Below are 18,711 nucleotides of genomic sequence, written 5' to 3' on the forward strand. Positions count from 1 at the left end.
TTTTTTTCAATTTTTATACCCTTCACCACTACTGTGGTACAGGGTATAATAAGTTTGTGCATTTGTATGTAACGCCAAGAAGGAGTAATCATAGACTAACCTTTTAGTATACGGATCGGCTTAGAATTAAATTCTGAGTCAATTTAGCGATGTCCGTCTGTCTGTCTGTCCGTCTGTCTGTCCGTCTGTCTGTCTGTCTGTTGATGTATTTTTGTGTGCAAAGTACAGCTCGCAGTTTTAGTCCGATTGTCCTAAAATTTGGTATAGGGTCCTGTTTCGGCTCAAAGACGATCCCTATTGATTTTGGAAAAAATCGGTTCAGATTTAGATATAGCTGCCATATATATTTTTCACCGATCTGGTCATAATTGGCGTGTATATCAACCGATATTCCTCAAATTCCGTACATCCGAATATTTTATGACTCTCGAAAAACTTGCAAAATATCAGCAAAATCGGTTCAGATTTAGATATAGCTCCCATATATAGCTTTCGCCCGATTTACACTCATTTGCCCACAGAGGCCAATTTTTTGCTCCGATTTAGTTGAAATTTTGCGTAGGGAGTAGAATTAGCGTTTTAACTATGCGTGCCAAATTTGCTTGAAATCGGTTCAGATTTGGATATATCTCCCATATAAAGCTTTCGCCCGATTTACACTCATATGACCACAGAGGCCAATTTTTAACTCCGATTTAGTTGAAATTTTGCACAGGGAGTAGAATTAGCATTGTAGCTATGCGTGTCAAATTTGGTTGAAATCGGTTCAGATTTAGATATAGCTCCCATATATATGTTTTTCTGATTTCGACAAAAATGGTCAAAATACCAACATTTTCCTTGTAAAATCGCCACTGCTTAGTCGAAAAGTTGTAAAAATGACTCTAATTTTCCTAAACTTCTAATACATATATATCGAGCGATAAATCATAAATAAACTTTTTCGAAGTTTCCTTAAAATTGCTTCAGATTTAAACGTTTCCCATATTTATACCCTTCACCACTACTGTGGTACAGGGTATAATAAGTTTGTGCATTTGTATGTAACGCCAAGAAGGAGTATAATAAGTTTGTGCATTTGTATGTAACGCCAAGAAGGAGTAATCATAGACTAACCTTTTAGTATACGGATCGGCTTAGAATTAAATTCTGAGTCGATTTAGCGATGTCCGTCTGTCTGTCTGTCCGTCTGTCTGTCTGTCCGTCTGTCTGTCTGTCTGTCTGTCCGTCTGTCTGTCTGTTGATGTATTTTTGTGTGCTAAGTACAGCTCGCAGTTTTAGTCCGATTGTCCTAAAATTTGGTATAGGGTCCTGTTTCGGCTCAAAGACGATCCCTATTGATTTTGGAAAAAATCGGTTCAGATTTAGATATAGCTGCCATATATATTTTTCACCGATCTGGTCATAATTGGCGTGTATATCAACCGATCTTCCTCAAATTCCGTACATCCGAATATTTTATGACTCTCGAAAAACTTGCAAAATATCAGCAAAATCGGTTCAGATTTAGATATAGCTCCCATATATAGCTTTCGCCCGATTTACACTCATTTGCCCACAGAGGCCAATTTTTTGCTCCGATTTAGTTGAAATTTTGCGTAGGGAGTAGAATTAGCGTTGTAACTATGCGTGCCAAATTTGCTTGAAATCGGTTCAGATTTGGATATATCTCCCATATAAAGCTTTCGCCCGATTTACACTCATATGACCACAGAGGCCAATTTTTAACTCCGATTTAGTTGAAATTTTGCACAGGGAGTAGAATTAGCATTGTAGCTATGCGTGTCAAATTTGGTTGAAATCGGTTCAGATTTAGATATAGCTCCCATATATATGTTTTTCTGATTTCGACAAAAATGGTCAAAATACCAACATTTTCCTTGTAAAATCGCCACTGCTTAGTCGAAAAGTTGTAAAAATGACTCTAATTTTCCTAAACTTCTAATACATATATATCGAGCGATAAATCATAAATAAACTTTTTCGAAGTTTCCTTAAAATTGCTTCAGATTTAAACGTTTCCCATATTTTTTTACTAACATCGTGTTCCACCCTAGTGCATTAGCCGACTTAAATTTTGAGTCTATAGATTTTGTAGAAGTCTATCAAATTCTGTTCAGATCGAGTGATATTTAAATGTATGTATTTGGGACAAACCTTTATAAAGGGTGATTCTTTTGAGGTTAGGATTTTCATGCATTAGTATTTGACAGATCACGTGGGATTTCAGACATGGTGTCAAAGAGAAAGATGCTCAGTATGCTTTGACATTTCATCATGAATAGACGAACGATCTGCCACAACGTCGAATTTTCAGTGAATGGGCCCTAGAAAAGTTGGCAGAAAATCCGCTTTTTTATCGACAAATTTTGTTCAGCGATGAGGCTCATTTCTGGTTGAATGGCTACGTAAATAAGCAAAATTGCCGCATTTGGAGTGAAGAGCAACCAGAAGCCGTTCAAGAACTGCCCATGCATCCCGAAAAATGCACTGTTTGGTGTGGTTTGTACGCTGGTGGAATCATTGGACCGTATTTTTTCAAAGATGCTGTTGGACGCAACGTTACGGTGAATGGCGATCGCTATCGTTCGATGCTAACAAACTTTTTGTTGCCAAAAATGGAAGAACTGAACTTGGTTGACATGTGGTTTCAACAAGATGGCGCTACATGCCACACAGCTCGCGATTCTATGGCCATTTTGAGGGAAAACTTCGGAGAACAATTCATCTCAAGAAATGGACCGGTAAGTTGGCCACCAAGATCATGCGATTTGACGCCTTTAGACTATTTTTTGTGGGGCTACGTCAAGTCTAAAGTCTACAGAAATAAGCCAGCAACTATTCCAGCTTTGGAAGACAACATTTCCGAAGAAATTCGGGCTATTCCGGCCGAAATGCTCGAAAAAGTTGCCCAAAATTGGACTTTCCGAATGGACCACCTAAGACGCAGCCGCGGTCAACATTTAAATGAAATTATCTTCAAAAAGTAAATGTCATGGACCAATCTAACGTTTCAAATAAAGAACCGATGAGATTTTGCAAATTTTATGCGTTTTTTTTTTTTAAAAAGTTATCAAGCTCTTAACAAATCACCCTTTATATAGCCCCCAACACATTTGACGGATATGATATGGTATCGAAAATTTAGATCTACAAAGTGGTACAGGGTATAATATAGTCGGCCCCGCCCGACTTTAGACTTTCCTTACTGGTTTTTCTATAGAAAATTGTGTCAAAATTTTATTTCTATAGAAAATTGTGTCAAAATTCTATTTCTATAGAAAATTTTGTCAAAATTTTATTTCTATAGAAAATTTTGTCAATATTTTATTTCTGTAGAAAATTTTGTCAAAATTTTATTTCTTTAGAAAATGTTGCCAAAATTTTATTTTTTTTTTAGAAAATTTTTCAAAATTTTATTTCTACAGAAAATTTTGTCAAAATTTTATTTTATTAGAAAATTTTGTCAATATTGTATTTCTATAGAAAATTTTGTCAAAATTTTATTTTTATAGAAAATTTTGTCAAAATTTTATTTCTATAGAAAAATTTGTCAATATTTTATATCTGTAGAAAATTTTGTCAAAATTTAATTTGTAAAGAAAATTTTCGTTTATATCAGTCCATTTCGTTTATATCAAGCACTGTTCTTTTCTGACTTTAGTCTTTAATAAGACACACTTTATAGTAAAATTTAATATAGGAGTATGTAATGTTGAATATCTTTTCCGAATCTTCCGAACATAATTGGAATATACGTAAAAAAAAACAAAAAAAAAAACTTTTTGGTGTTCGGTCGAAGCAGGGATCGAAGCCACGACCCTTGGCATGCAAGGCGGACGTAGCAACCACTGCTCCACGGTGCCCAAAAAATTTATGTTTCTGTTAAATAAAGTTTGTTTAATCGGCTCGTGGGCACCGCAAGTTATGCTATATAAATATAACTTATATGGATAATTTTCTATTGGTGACAATAACAGCAACATAACTCAGTGGATAGTGTGTTGGCTTACAAATTGCATGGTCCGCGGTACGATTCTCCGTCCAGGCGAAAGGTAAAATTTAAAAAATCTATAAACTCGAATAATTTCTTCCACATTGTTTGTATTACAGAAAAAGGGAACTAAAAAACCTCGTGGAAGTTAGAAAGATGTGAGGGAAAATGCACTTAGCCAGAAAAAACTTGTTCTTTTTGAGTTAGTCTTTGTAAAATAGTTTTTAAATCCTAGAAAAGAAAAACGTTTATCGCAAAAAGTATATATGTTACTTTTCTTCCAAATAAACTTCCTTACAGCGAAAAACGAATAAGAAACGAACTTTGTTTGTCTAAAATTTCGTTTGGGAGGAAATAATTTTTTTTTGCGTGGTACATATATTACGGACAAACCTTAACTTTCAATTTTCCAAAAAAAAATCCGACAAAAGGGAACCCTCTCCCTACCTTCGTACCACACGGACCAGATATCGGAAAATCACGTACGCTATATTAAATTCACAAACTACCCAACGGTGTCTATAAATTCCAAGTAAATCGACAAAGTTTATTTCACTAAAGGGTGATACGGTCAAAATTTGGTCAAGGGAAAACGCGTGTAAATCGGTGAAATCGTTTATTTAAAAAATCAAATTAAATTTCTTTTTCAAGTTCAATTAGTATAAAATTCATGAAAAATATTCAGTTAGGCTTTCGCTTTTCCAAATCCGAATTGCCGGGCCTCACGCTTGACACCTGCCATCAGATTTTGTACAGCCACCTTGTCCACCTTCTTCGCCGCAGAAAGCCAGTTTGCCTTGAACTGCTGCTCGCCCTTAGCAGTTTTTTTCGTCTTCTTTAGGTTCCGCTTGACAATAGCCCAGTATTTCTCAATTGGGCGGAGCTCTGGCGTGTTGGGAGGGTTCTTGTCCTTGGGAACCACCTGCACGTTGTTGGCGGCGTACCACTCCATGGCCTTTTTACCGTAATGGCAAGATGCCAAATCCGGCCAAAACAGTACGGAACAACCGTGTTTCTTCAGGAAAGGCAGCAGACATTTATTCAAACACTCTTTCACGTAAATTTCTTGGTTGACAGTCCCGGAAGCTATGAAAATGCTGCTTTTCAAGCTACAGGTACAGATGGATTGCCAAACCAGATATTTCTTTGCGAACTTTGACAGTTTTATGTGCTTGAAAATATCAGCTACCTTTCCCCTTCCTTTTGCTGTATAAAACTCCTGTCCCGGAAGCTGCTTGTAGTCGGCTTTGACGTAGGTTTCGTCGTCCATTACCACGCAGTCAAACTTCGTCAGCATCGTCGTGTACAGCCTCCGGGATCGCGCTTTGGCCGTCGTATTTTGTTTATCATCGCGATTTGGAGTCACTACCTTCTTGTAAGTCGATAGTCCGGCTCGTTTTTGGCTCGATGATCGGTTGTAGACGATACACCCAGGTTATTTGCGGCATCTCGGAGAGAGAGGTTAGGGTTTCGCTTGAAACTACCGGCAACTCTCTTTGTCGTCTCAGCGGCTTCCGGTTTTCGATTTCCCCCCAATCCAGACTTCCTGCACGGATGAAAAAGACTGTTTTTCATATGTTTGGCTATAAACATTATATGTTTGGAACACAAATTTTTAAACACAATATTTTTGAGTGCAAGCATATAATGTTCATAAACTAGCATAACATGTTTGGGACATATATGTTAATATGTTAGAACATATTATGTTTGGGACATAAAATGTTTGTAAATATAATATGCTTGGATGCAAACATATATTAATTTAGAAATAGCCTATAAACATGTATGTGTTTAGTAGCTTGGAGCGCTATTTAACAGGGAGCGATATTGAATTAAGTTGGTGGTTGTTGCTTGTTATTACAAAATTAACATTTTATTTTTCCTTCGGCAATTGATCAGCTACTTCTTTGATCCTAACAAACTGTGTGGTCCGCTGTTCGAATCCCCGTCCGGCAAAAGGTAAAATTAAAATAAAATAAAAATCATAAAATTGAATAATTTCTTCTACAATGTTTGTATTACAGAAAAAGGTGCTAAGAACTAAAAATCTCGTGGAAGTGAGAAAGATGTGGGGGAATATACAATTAGGCAGAAACAAAATTTTGAGCATTCAGGTCTAAAACCTATGTTGTTAGCACCTATATTACCTGTTTATTTTCATAATTCATTATGATTGTAAATATATAAATAAATAAATAAAATTTTGAGCACAATATTGTTTGGGAGAATTTTTTTTAAGCATATAATATTTTTGGGTGCAAAATGCTTCCAAACATATTATATGTTCACATAATAACATATTGTTTTTTGGAAGACAACATTATTGAATTTGGATGCAAAAATACAAAATGTTTGGAACTTAGACTACCCAAACATATATTGTTTAGACCAATATGCTTTCAAACATATTATATATTGGAAGAGATCAAACATATAAATGTTTGGGCAATACCCAAAAATGTATATGCTTGAAGCAAAATATGTTTGGGAGTATATGTTACAGAAGCGATTTTTTGTGAGCGTGTGGCTGTCGACAAACGTTCTCCAAACACTTTAATTACATTTGTAACGGTTGATTTGGCAACTTTTAGCGATTTTGCCAGCTTTGCGTGCGAGTAGCTCGGATTTTCGCAATGCGCGAGCAAAATTTTGATACGCTGCTCTTCTTGCTTGGACGGCATTTTGACAACTGAAGAGTGAATTCCAATATCAAAATAGGAGCAACATTCTACACACACACACACACCTTCAAAATGAGGGGTGTTCAGGTTTTTTAAATGCAAAATTGAAAGAAATACGTCAAGTTTATATTGACCAAATTTTGACCGTATCACCCTTTATAAGCCCAATTATCACAAAAACAAGGTAAGGGGCGGCCCCGTGGTGCAATGGTTAGCATGCTCGCCTTGCATACACAAGGTCATGGGTTCGATTCCTGCTTCGACCGAACACCAAAAAGTTTTTCAGCGGTGGATTATCCCACCTCAGTAATGCTGGTGACATTTCTGAGGGTTTCAAAGCTTCTCTAAGTGGTTTCACTGCAATGTGGAACTCCGTTCGGACTCGGCTATAAAAAAAGGTCCCTTGTCATTGAGCTTAATATGGAATCGGGCAGCACTCAGTGATAAGGATGAAGTTCACCAATGTGGTATCACAATGGACTGAATAGTCTAAGTGAGCCTGATACATCGGGTTGCCACCTAACCTAACCTAAGGAGCGGCCCCTCTTCCCGTCCAAATATCACAAAAATAAAGTATACAATATTAATTTCACAAATTGGAAAAGTTTAATTGTTTCTTGGCATGTATTTATTTAAGGAGAAGCGGAGGTCTCCCTATGTCCTTTTATTATTTCCCGACCAAACCTGGAACCTGATATAAATTTCATAACCTCACCCTGCTTTTCCGTAAAATTTCAGTCAAAGGGCTTTAATTTTGTTTTCACTGTACTTTAAAAAAGTAGGGCAAATGCGAGGTCCCCGTCCCCGACCAAATATCGAAAAATAAAGTGTCCGTTCTTTGTGTATACACACAAAAAAAAATTTTTTCTGATTCAATCACGAAATTAAATGATCCAATTAATTTTTAATTGAACTGTCTTCAATCACAGAAATGATAGTATCAATTAAAAAATTAATTGAAGGTCAATTAAAAAGTTAATTGATCCAATTAAAAAATTAATTGATACTATTATTTTTGTGATTGATTTTTGTTTCAATTAAAAAAATTTTTGAATCAATTGAATATTTTTTAAAACTCAATTAAAAGTTTAATTGGAAAAATTTTCGTGAAATTTTTTTGTGTGTACGCCTCCTTCAACCTTCCCTGAAAATTTCAAGCAAATCGGATAATTTTGTTCCAAGTTTCATGAAATCGGGTAAGGGGGTAAGGATGTCCCCCTCTCCGTCAACATATGAACACACCAGGTAGCCCATATTAGGTTAGGTTAGATGACAGCCCAATGTATCAGGCTCACTTAGACTATTCAGTCCATTGTGATACCACCTCTTATCACTGAGTGCTGCCCGATTTCATCTTAAGCTCAACGACAAGGGACCTCCTTTTTATAGCCGAGTCCGAATGGCGTTCCACATTGCAGTGAAACCACTTAGAGAAGCTTTGAAACCCTCAGAAATGTCACCAGCATTACTGAGTTGGAATAATCCACCGCTGAAAAACTTTTTGGTGTTCGGTCGAAGCAGGAATCGAAACCATGGCCTTGTGTATGCAAGACGGTCATGCTAACCATTGCACCACGGTGGCTCCCAATATTAATTTCATAACCTCTGTAAATCTCAGGTAATTTAGAGAATTTTATTTGACGTGACTATAATACCACAATCAAATTCAATTTCTGAGTGTAAGCTCAGCGTTGATCAACCGCTATTCGATTTGCATATATTTAAATAAATAAATTCAAAATTGATATTAAAACAAATGCTAGTTGGTTTTTTGTTTTTACATCATACCTTTCACAACAACAAAAGTGTGTATTTTATGAAAACATGAACGTTAAAATATAATTCCATTTAACGCACAAACACGTTAACATTTTTTTATGGCTTTCAATCAAAAAAGACCAGTTTTTCAATGCACTTTTAGTTTCGGCTTTAGATACATGTGATAAAAATTTAATCATGAATTTTGGATAATAAATCAGTTGATCTATAGTTACATAAATGTGTGTGCTTGTATTTAAGTTTGTTTTATGAGTTGGCCAACCTATGGCACGGTCCAGGAATGAGAATGGGCAAAATTTTTAGCATATGCCGGACTAAAATAAAATGCAACCAGTAAATATTAAAAAAAAAATGCAACACTGTCATCAGCGGTTTCAATAAAATCACAGTTCATGTTTGTTTGAGGTTGGAAAATTCATTATTACATTCACATATGTTAGATACGTTCTCCTTTATATTTGAGAATACCGCCTAAAAACCAGCCCGTTTAGGAAGATGTAACCACCTCGGCATCACTTCCAGGTGACTCCTTTTGTTAACATTTTGTCCGATCTTTTTTCCTCTATAGTCATCGTTTCTCCTTTACAGGCTATCCAAATCAAATTTCTTTACCAAAAAAAATATATATCCAAAAATCAATCCTATATAGAAACTGCTGACGTGTAGAGAAAAACTTTGATTTTGTAGAAGTAACTCCAACTAACGTATTTTCGAACTCCTACTGTCATTTCTTCTTATCCGAAATGAACTCTTTCGTTTGACTGAAATGCCAAAAACAGCTGATTTCTCGTTATAAATTCAGCTGTTTAGGACATCGTAGTCGAACGAAAAAATTCGCATCGCATATGACAAATTGACTTTTAATTTCTTACCAAACAATATTTTTGTGGTGGGACATCTCTGCCCACATGAACAAGTTGCCGTACCACATAAAACAAAGTGGAAGTAGTACATCAACCTTTTGATAATTGTGCCTATATACGCGGCACAACTGTAACCGTTCAGAATTAATCAACACCATAACGCTGTGTCCAGGGTCACCAACTGTCAACCACTATATGACATTCAATTTTATACGCATATGCGGTAAGAAGGAGCTTTATAGAATTGAATATATTTATTTAAAGTATCTGCATTGATACGATAACAATTCGCTTATAAAATAGGGAAAGGAATTGAAAGCCTAACATGAAAAATTTAAAAAAAAAAACTTTTCATGACATTCAAGGTTACAAATGGGAGCCATCGCGATGCAATTGTTAGCATAGCCACCGCGCATATAAAGCGTCATGGGTTCAAACCAATTTCGACCGAATACCAACATGGTTTTTAAGCGGTGGGTTAGTCCTTCTCAGTTTAATTGTAAATTTAAATTGTAAATTTAAATATTTAGCTTGCACAAACAAGGGAAACATACTACTTCAAAGATATTTTGACAAAATTTTATTTCTATAGACAAATTTCTCAACATTTTATTTCTATAGAAAATTTTTGTCAAAATTTTATTTCTATAGATAATCTTTGTCAAAATTTTATTGCTATAAAAAATGCTAATGTCAAAATTTTATTTCTATAGAAAATTTTTCTCAAAATTTTACTTCAATAGACATTATTCTCAAAATTTTATTTCTATAGAAAATTTGGTAAATTGTTTTTTTCCAATAGAAAATTTAATCAAAATTTTCATTCTATAGAAACTTTAATTCTATTTAATTCAAAGCTTTAATTCTATAGAAAATTTAGTCAACGTTTTATTTCTATAAAAAAAATTGTCGAAATTTTATTTTTATAGATTTTTATTTTATTTCTATAGAAAATTTTGGCAATATTTTATTTCTATAGAAAATTTTGTCGAAATTTTATTTTTATAGATTTTTTTTTTAAATCTTATTTCTACAGAAATTTGTTTTCAAAATTTTATTTCTATAGGAAATTAAGTAAAAATTTTATTTCTATAGAAAATTTGGTCAAAATTTTATTTCTATGGAATATTTTGTCAAAATTTTATTTCTTTAGAAAATTTGGTCAAAATTTTATTTCTATAGAATATTTTGTCAAAATCTTGTCAAAATTTTATTTCTATAGAAAATTTATTTCTACAGAAAATTTGATCAAAAGTTTATTTCTATAGAAAATTTCGTCAAAATTTTATGTTTATTGAAAATTTGGTCAAAATTTTATTTCAATAGAAAATTTAGCCACAATTTTTTTCTATAGAAAATTTTGTCAAAATTTTATTTATGGAATATTTTGTCAAAATTTTGTCAAAATTTTATTTCTATAGAATATTTGGTCAAAATTTTATTTCTATAGAATATTTTGTCAAAATTTTATTTCTATAGAAAATTTGGTCAAAATTTTATTTCTATAGAAAATTTGGTCAAAATTTTACTTTTATAGAAAATTTGGCCAAAATTTTATTTCTATAGAAAATTTGGTCAAAATTTTATTTCTATAGAAAATTTGGTCAAAATTTTTTTTTTAATAGAAAATTTAATCAAAATTTTATTTCTATAGAACATTTAGTCAACGTTTTATTTCTCTAAATAATTTTTCTAAAAAAATTTTCTCTAAAATTTTTATTTCTATAGAAGATTTTCTCAAAATTTTACTTCTGTAGAAAATTTGGCCAAAATTTTATTTCTATCGAAAATTTGATCAAAAGTTTATTTCTATAGAAAATTTCGTCAAAATTTTATTTTTATTGAAAATTTGGTCAAAATTTTATTTCTATAGAAAATAGAAAATTTTATTTCTATAGAAAATTTTCCCAAAATTTAATTTCTATAAAAAAAATTTTCTTAAAATTTCATTTCTATAGGGAATTTTCCCAAATTCTTTTGCTATGGAAAAGTTTCTCAAAATGTTATTTCAATGGAAAATTTTTCCAAAATTTTACTTCAATAGACATTATTCTCATAATTTTATTTCTATAGAAAATTTTCTCAAAATTTCATTTCTGTAATTTCAAAATTTTATTTCTATAGAAAATTTTGTTCAAAATTTTTTTTCAATACAAAATATTGTCAAAATTTTATTTCAATACAAAATTTTGTCAACATTTTAGAAAATTTGGTCAAAATTTTATTTCTATAGAAAATTTGGTCAATTTTTTTTTTCAATAGAAAATTTAATCAAAATTTTATCTCTATAGAACATTTAGTCAACGTTTTATTTCTATAAATAATTTGGTCACAATTTTATTTCTATGGAAAATTTGGTAAACATTTTATTTCAATAGAAAATGTAGTCAACATTTTATTTCTATAAATAATTTGGTCAAAAGTTTCCTTTTATAGAAAATTTTCCCAAAGTTGTATTGCTACAGAAAATTTTATTTCTATAGAAAATTTTCTCAAAATTTTATTTCTATAGAAAACTTCCTCGAAGTTTTATTTCTATAGAAAAATTTCCCACTTTATTTTTTGATATGGAAAAGTTTCTCAAAATTTTATTTCTATAGAAAATTTTCTCAAAATTTTATTTCTATAGAAAATTTTCTCAAAATTTTACTTCAGTAGAAAATTTGGCCAAAATGTTATTTCTATCGAAAATCAAAAGTTTATTTCTATAGAAAATTTCGTCAAAATTTTATTTTTATTGAAAATTTGATCAAAATTTTATTTCTATAGAAAATTTTCCCAAAATTTAATTTCTATAAAAAAAAATTTCTTAAAATTTTATTTCTATATAGAATTTTCCCAAATTCTTTTGCTATGGAAAAGTTTCTCAAAATTTTATTTCAATGGAAAATTTTTCCAAAATTTTACTTCAATAGACATTATTCTCATAATTTTATTTCTATAGAAAATTTTCTCAAAATTTCATTTCTGTAGTTTCAAAATTTTATTTCTATAGAATATTTTGTTCAACATTTTTTTTTTTTCAATACAAAATTTTGTCAAAATTTTATTTCAATACAAAATTTTGTCAACATTTTATTTCTATAGAAAATTTGGTCAAAATTTTAACTCTATAGAAAATTTGGTCAATTTTTTTTTCAATAGAAAATTTAATCACAATTTTATTTCTATTGAAAATTTAGTCAACGTTTTATTTCTATAAATAATTTGATCACAATTTTATTTCTATGGAAAATTTGGTCAACATTTTATTTCAATAGAAAATTTAGTCAACATTTTATTTCTATAAATAATTTGGTCAAAAGTTTCCTTTTATAGAAAATTTTCCGAAAGTTGTATTGCTATAGAAAATTCTATTTCTATAGAAAATTTTTTCAAAATTTTATTTCTATAGAAAACGTTCTCAAAGTTTTATTTCTATAGAAAAATTTCCCAATTTATTATTTGCTATGGAAAAGTTTCAAAAAATTTAATTTCTATGGAAAATTTTTCCAAGATTTTACTATAATAGACATTATTCTCAAAATTTTATTTCTATAGAAAATTTTCTCAAAATTTTATTTCTATAAAAATTTTCTCAAAATTTTATTTCTATAGAAATTTTGATCAAAATTTGTTTTTATAGAAAATTTTCTCAAAATTTCATTTCTGTAGTTTCAAAATTTTATTTCTATAGAAAATTTTGTTCCATTTTTTTTTTCAATACAAAATGTTGTCAAAATTTTATTTCAATACAAACTTTTGTCAACATTTTATTTCTATAGAAAATTTGGTCAAAATTTTATCTCAATAGAAAATTTGGTCAATTTTTTTTTTCAATAGAAAATTTAATCAAAATTTTATTTCTATAGAAAATTTAGTCAACGTTTTATTTCTATAAATAATTTGATCACAATTTTATTTCTATGGAAAATTTGGTCAAAATTTTATTTCAATAGAAAATTTAGTCAACATTTTATTTCTATAAATAATTTGGTCAAAAGTTTCTTTTTATAGAAAATTTTCCAAAAGTTGTATTGCTATAGAAAATTTTATTTCTATATAAAAATTTCTCAAAATTTTATTTCTATAGAAAACGTTCTCAAAGTTTTATTTCTATAGAAAAATGTCCCAATTTATTTTTTGCTATGGAAAAGTTTCTAAAAATTTAATTTCTATGGAAAATTTTCCCAAGATTTTACTATAATAGACATTATTCTCAAAATTTTATTTCTATAGAAAATTTTCTCAAAATTTTATTTCTATAGAAAATATGATCAAAATTTATTTTTATAGAAAATTTGATCAAAATTTTATTTCTACAGAAAATAGAAAATTTTATTTCTATTTTTCCAAAATGTAATTCCTATAAAAAGTTTTCTTAAAATTTTATTTCTATAGAGAATTTTCCCAAATTCTTTTGCTATGGAAAAGTTTCTCAAAATTTTATTTCTCTGAAAATTTTTCTCAAAATTTTACTTCAATAGACATTATTCTCAAAATTTTATTTCTATAGAAAATGTTCTCTAAATTTTACTTCAGTTCAAAACTTGGTCCAAATTTTATTTCAATACAAAATTTTGTCAAAATTTTATTTCAATACAAAATTTTTTTCAAAATTTTATTTCAATACAAAATTTTGTCAACATTTTATTTCTATAGAAATTTTTCCCAAAATTTAATTTCTCTAGAAAATTTTCTCAAAATTTTATTTCTACGGAATATTTTGACACGGTAGCGGATTTTTGTAGCCTGCGCCACACTGTGGAACAGGGTATTATAAGTTAGTGCATATTTTTGCAACACACAGAAGGAGACGAGATAGACACATGGTGTCTTTGGCAAAAATGCTCAGGGTGGGCTCCTGAGTCGATATAGCCATGTCCGTCTGTCTGTGAACACATTTTTGTGATCAAAGTCTAGGTCGCAGTTTTAGTCCAATCGAATCAAATCAAATTTGGCATAAGTATGTGTTTCGGCTCATAATAGAACCCTATTGATTTTGGAAGAAATCGGTTCAGATTTAGATATAGCTCCCACATATATATCTTTCGACCGATATTGACTTATATGACCCCAGAAGCCAGAGTTTTATCCTAATTTGCTTAAAATTTCGCACAAAAAGAACAATTAGTACTATAGTCAAGTGTATCAAATTTTATTGAAATCGGTTCAGATTTAGATATAGCTCCCATATATAGCTTTCGCCCGATTTACACTCATATGACCACAGAGGCTTATTTTTAACTCCGATTTAGTTGAAATTTTGCACAGGGAGTAGAATTAGCATTGTAGCTATGCGCGCCAAATTTGGTTGAAATCGGTTCAGATTTAGATATAGCCCATATATATGTTTTTCTGATTTCGACAAAAATGGTCAAAATACCAACATTTTCCTTGTAAAATCGCCACTGCTTAGTCGAAAAGTTGTAAAAATTACTCTAATTTTCCTAAACTTCTAATACATATATACCGAGCGATAAATCATAAATAAACTTTTGTGAAGTTTCCTTAAAATTTTACTAACATTGTGTTCCACCCTAGTGCATTAGCCGTCTTAAATTTTGAGTCTATAGATTTTGTAGAAGTCTATCAAATTCTGTCCAGATCGAGTGCTATTTAAATGTATGTATTTGGGACAAACCTTTATATATAGCACCCAACACATTTGACGGATTTGATATGGTATCGAAAATTTAGATCTACAAAGTGGTGCAAGGCCCCGGCCCCGCCCGACTTTAGACTTTCCTTACTTGTTTTTTATACCCACCACCATAGAATGGTGACGGGGGTATAATAAGTTTGTCATTCCGTTTGTAACACATCGAAATATCGATTTCCGACTATATAAAGTATATATATTCTTGATCAGGGAGAAATTCTAAGACGATATAACGATGTCCGTCTGTCTGTCTGTCTGTTGTAATCACGCTACAGTCTTCAATAATGAAGCAATCGTGCTGAAATTTTGCACAAACTCGTCTTTTGTCTGCAGGCAGGTCAAGTTCGAAGATGGGCTATATCGGTCCATGTTTTGATATAGTCCCCATATAAACCGACCTCCCGATTTGGGGTCTTGGGCTTATAGAAATCGTAGTTTTTATCCAATTTGCCTGAAATTTGAAATCTAGAGGTATTTTATGACCATGAAGAGGTGTGCCGAAAACGGTGAGTATCGGTCCATATTTTGGTATAGCCCCCATATAGACCGATTTCCCGATTTTACTTCTTGGGCTTCTAGAATCCGCAGTTTTTATTCAATTTACCTGAAATTGGAAATCTAGAGGTATTGTAGGACCACAAATACCTGTGCCAAAAATTGCGAGTATCGGTCCATGTTTTGGTATGGTCCCCATATAAAACGACCTCCCGATTTGGGGTCTTGGGCTTATAGAAACCGTAGTTTTTATCCAATTTGTCTGAAATTGGAAATCTAGAGGTATAATGGGACCATAAAGAGGTGTGCCGAAAACGGTGAGTATCGGTCCATATTTTGGTATAGCCCCAACATAGACCGATTTCCCGATTTTATTCTTGGGCTTCTAGAATCCGAAGTTTTTATCCTATTTGCCTGAAATTGGAAATCTAGACGTATTTTCGGGTCATAAAGAGGTTTGCCGAAAACGGTGAGTATCTGTCCATATTTTAGTATAGCCCCGATAAGAACGATCTCCCGATTTAACTCCTTGGGTTTCTAAAACCGTAGTTTTTATCTGATTTGCCTGAAATTGTAAATATTTTGGTATTTTAGGCTCACAAAAACGTGTATCGGGTTAAGTCTTTATCGGTGCATTTGGTTATGCCTCCATATGGACCGACTTCACTTCTTGAGGGTGTAGAAGGCGCACTGATCATGAAAATTGCTTGAAACTCAATGCAAAATTTCCAGATTTTACTTCTACAGATTTAAGATTTCAAATCAAGACGTTATTTTATAATTTTCTTGCACACTTACAAGAGATGTTAATAATTCCTCTAAAACTCAAACAAAAATGGTTCTTATAAATCCAGAATCTGATATAGTCCTCATAGGTGAAATCTTTAAATTTATCTTCGGGAAGTGTCCTCAAGCCCTCCTGAAATTTCAAAGGAAACCCTAATATTTGGTTCATGGTGGTGGGTATTTAAGATTCGGCCCGGCCGAACTTAGTGCTGTATATACTTGTTTTTTTTTTTTTATAAATACGTAACCATTCCATGGTTGTTGTTTTGACAACGCATGGTGACATTTTATCGTTGTCGAATTGATATCGTCTGTTCACCGTTTGACACCACATGTTTGTTGATTCACTTTCATGAACAGAATGTTTTGAAATGAGCACGCCGTTCATGATTTTTTCACTGCGTGTACAGCTGTGTTTTCTGAAACGAACTTTTGGAAGATGCTTGGCCTTCAACAATTGACCATCTGATAGACAAGTCGAAGTCCTTACCAATTAAAGAATTCTTTGTGGATTTTTCATGGGGAAACACTTTTTACATTAGGGATATACTTTCAAACATTTGGGAATCTCTTTAAAAAAAGGAACTGAGGAAAGGGACTACATAGTTTCCTCTTGAGGAGTAGAGCTAAATGGAGCAATCACTTAAATTAACTAGAATATCCATCTTCAATTTTTCCAAAAAAAAAGTCATCTGCGTCGCCCTAACTTTTAGCTGTCTTCCCTGATTGTGATTGAAATCCCTATATCTTTATTCCATTGAGTCCTTGTGTGTCAATTTCAATTATATATGCTGAGCATGCGTACCCAATTGTTATTGTACATATGAACTTCATTGTTATTGAGTGGCCCTCAGTAGTTGCGTATTTTTATAATACCTCTCACAATTTCAGTTAGCTTTTGTTTGGCTACATTTGTTTTGATCATTTCTTTTTGCGTACTCTCCTAATGGGGGTACCCGCACTAACACATCTCACAGCAAATTACTCGAACTCCTCCAGCACTTTCGCACGACAAACAAACATACATACATGCATACATACTTGGTGGGTTTTGAGTATATTCTCAATAAGATTTTGTTAAGTGGTTTCTGATTGAAGCTTCAAAAGTAGCTGTACAACAACAACACATTTAGTATAGCAAATAACGCATGATCACCTTGATTTCAAATGATTCGCAAAGCGTAAACCCGATTTTATTTTTGTTTTGTTATTTCGTTTTATTATTATTATTACAATTTTTTTGTAAAGGTTTTACATTAGAACCAATGTAAACGAAATGATTTGTAGCGTGAAATTCTGAAATTTCTTTATTTATTAATTATCACTTTTATAATTATTTATACACTTAGATATGGGCTAACATTATTTTGTTTAGACTACACTTTTATTAAATATTGATTTTCTATTTTTTTTATTTCTATATATATATACATACATATATATTTTTATATTTTTTATAACACTCAACACATACAATATTCTTGATTTCTTTTTTTTACCAAACACAATAACACTTCAAAGCTATTGATCTATAAGTTAAGCTTCTTCTTGTCTTCTCATGTTTTGATTTGTTTTTTTTTTTTTTATTTTTGTTTAGTTTCATTTATTTTATTTTGACAATTTCAATAACAACAAATCCAAACGAACGAATTTCATACCAAGAAGAAGACGAATAAAAACAAAACTAACATAACGCAGTCGCGATCGCGGTCGGCTTCGTTTTATTACGGTACTATCTACGTATAACTACTATTTTTTTGTATAGTCTTTAGTACTTGAGAGAAGACAAGAGAGCGATTCCGCGAGAATCGAAATCCGCGTGTTGTTATGGGTTCAACAGACGTCGTTGTACTGATATATGAATGTTATGACGATACAACAATGCTCGGAAGTTGTTAGTTAGTTCAAGCTAAATCAAAACAAAAAGCCGAAATGATATTAACAAACAAAAAAAATAAGAAAACAGTCAAAAGCATTACAGTGACCGCTGGCGTTGGCATCCAACGCCAATGTTAGCATTATGAGTTGCCAGATTGATTTCTATACCCTACACCATATCATAGATTTGTATAAGGTAGTACTAGAAGAAGTTTTGCGGAACCATAGGAAATATCAAGCAAATAAACTTGAATCTGTTCACCTAATTAAAGGATTTTTATTTCACCTAATTAAGGAACAAGAAGCAAAAAATTTGGAAGTTATCCTCAATGCTCAACTTTAAAAGGACTTCCAAAAACTTTCCTCCCAAAGATGTTTTCTCTTTTGAAATATATTTGAGGTCAAACGTTTCAAATAAGCATTAGAATATAAATCATAAAAAAATATAAAAAATTATTTATTTTGCAAATTTTGTAATTCGCTCCCAAAACACTGAATTAGGATAACACCTTATGCTTAGTACCAAGTTCGTTTCTGCGAAAAACGAATATCTTCATCTATCTCCGCAAATAGGGCAGGGATGGAAAATAC

At 31.6% G+C, this 18,711-nt stretch overlaps 1 protein-coding gene across 4 annotated transcripts in view; it reads right to left on the minus strand.

The window, feature by feature from the left end:
- The window catches only part of LOC142223965 (uncharacterized), a 136,923-nt gene extending 119,321 nt beyond the window's left edge, over window positions 1-17,602 (minus strand). For 2 of the 4 annotated variants that reach the window (XM_075293768.1, XM_075293767.1), the window contains exon 1: window positions 17,399-17,538. The gene's annotated coding sequence lies outside the window, so the exon portion shown is untranslated. Of the gene's footprint in view, window positions 1-17,283; window positions 17,301-17,398 lie in introns of those variants that run through there. The other 2 variants (XM_075293765.1, XM_075293766.1) reach the window with 2 other exon arrangements.
- Between the last annotated feature and the right edge of the window lie 1,109 nt (window positions 17,603-18,711).

This window comes from Haematobia irritans, chromosome 2 (assembly GCF_050003625.1).
Source record: "Haematobia irritans isolate KBUSLIRL chromosome 2, ASM5000362v1, whole genome shotgun sequence".
Taxonomy (NCBI): domain Eukaryota; kingdom Metazoa; phylum Arthropoda; class Insecta; order Diptera; family Muscidae; genus Haematobia; species Haematobia irritans.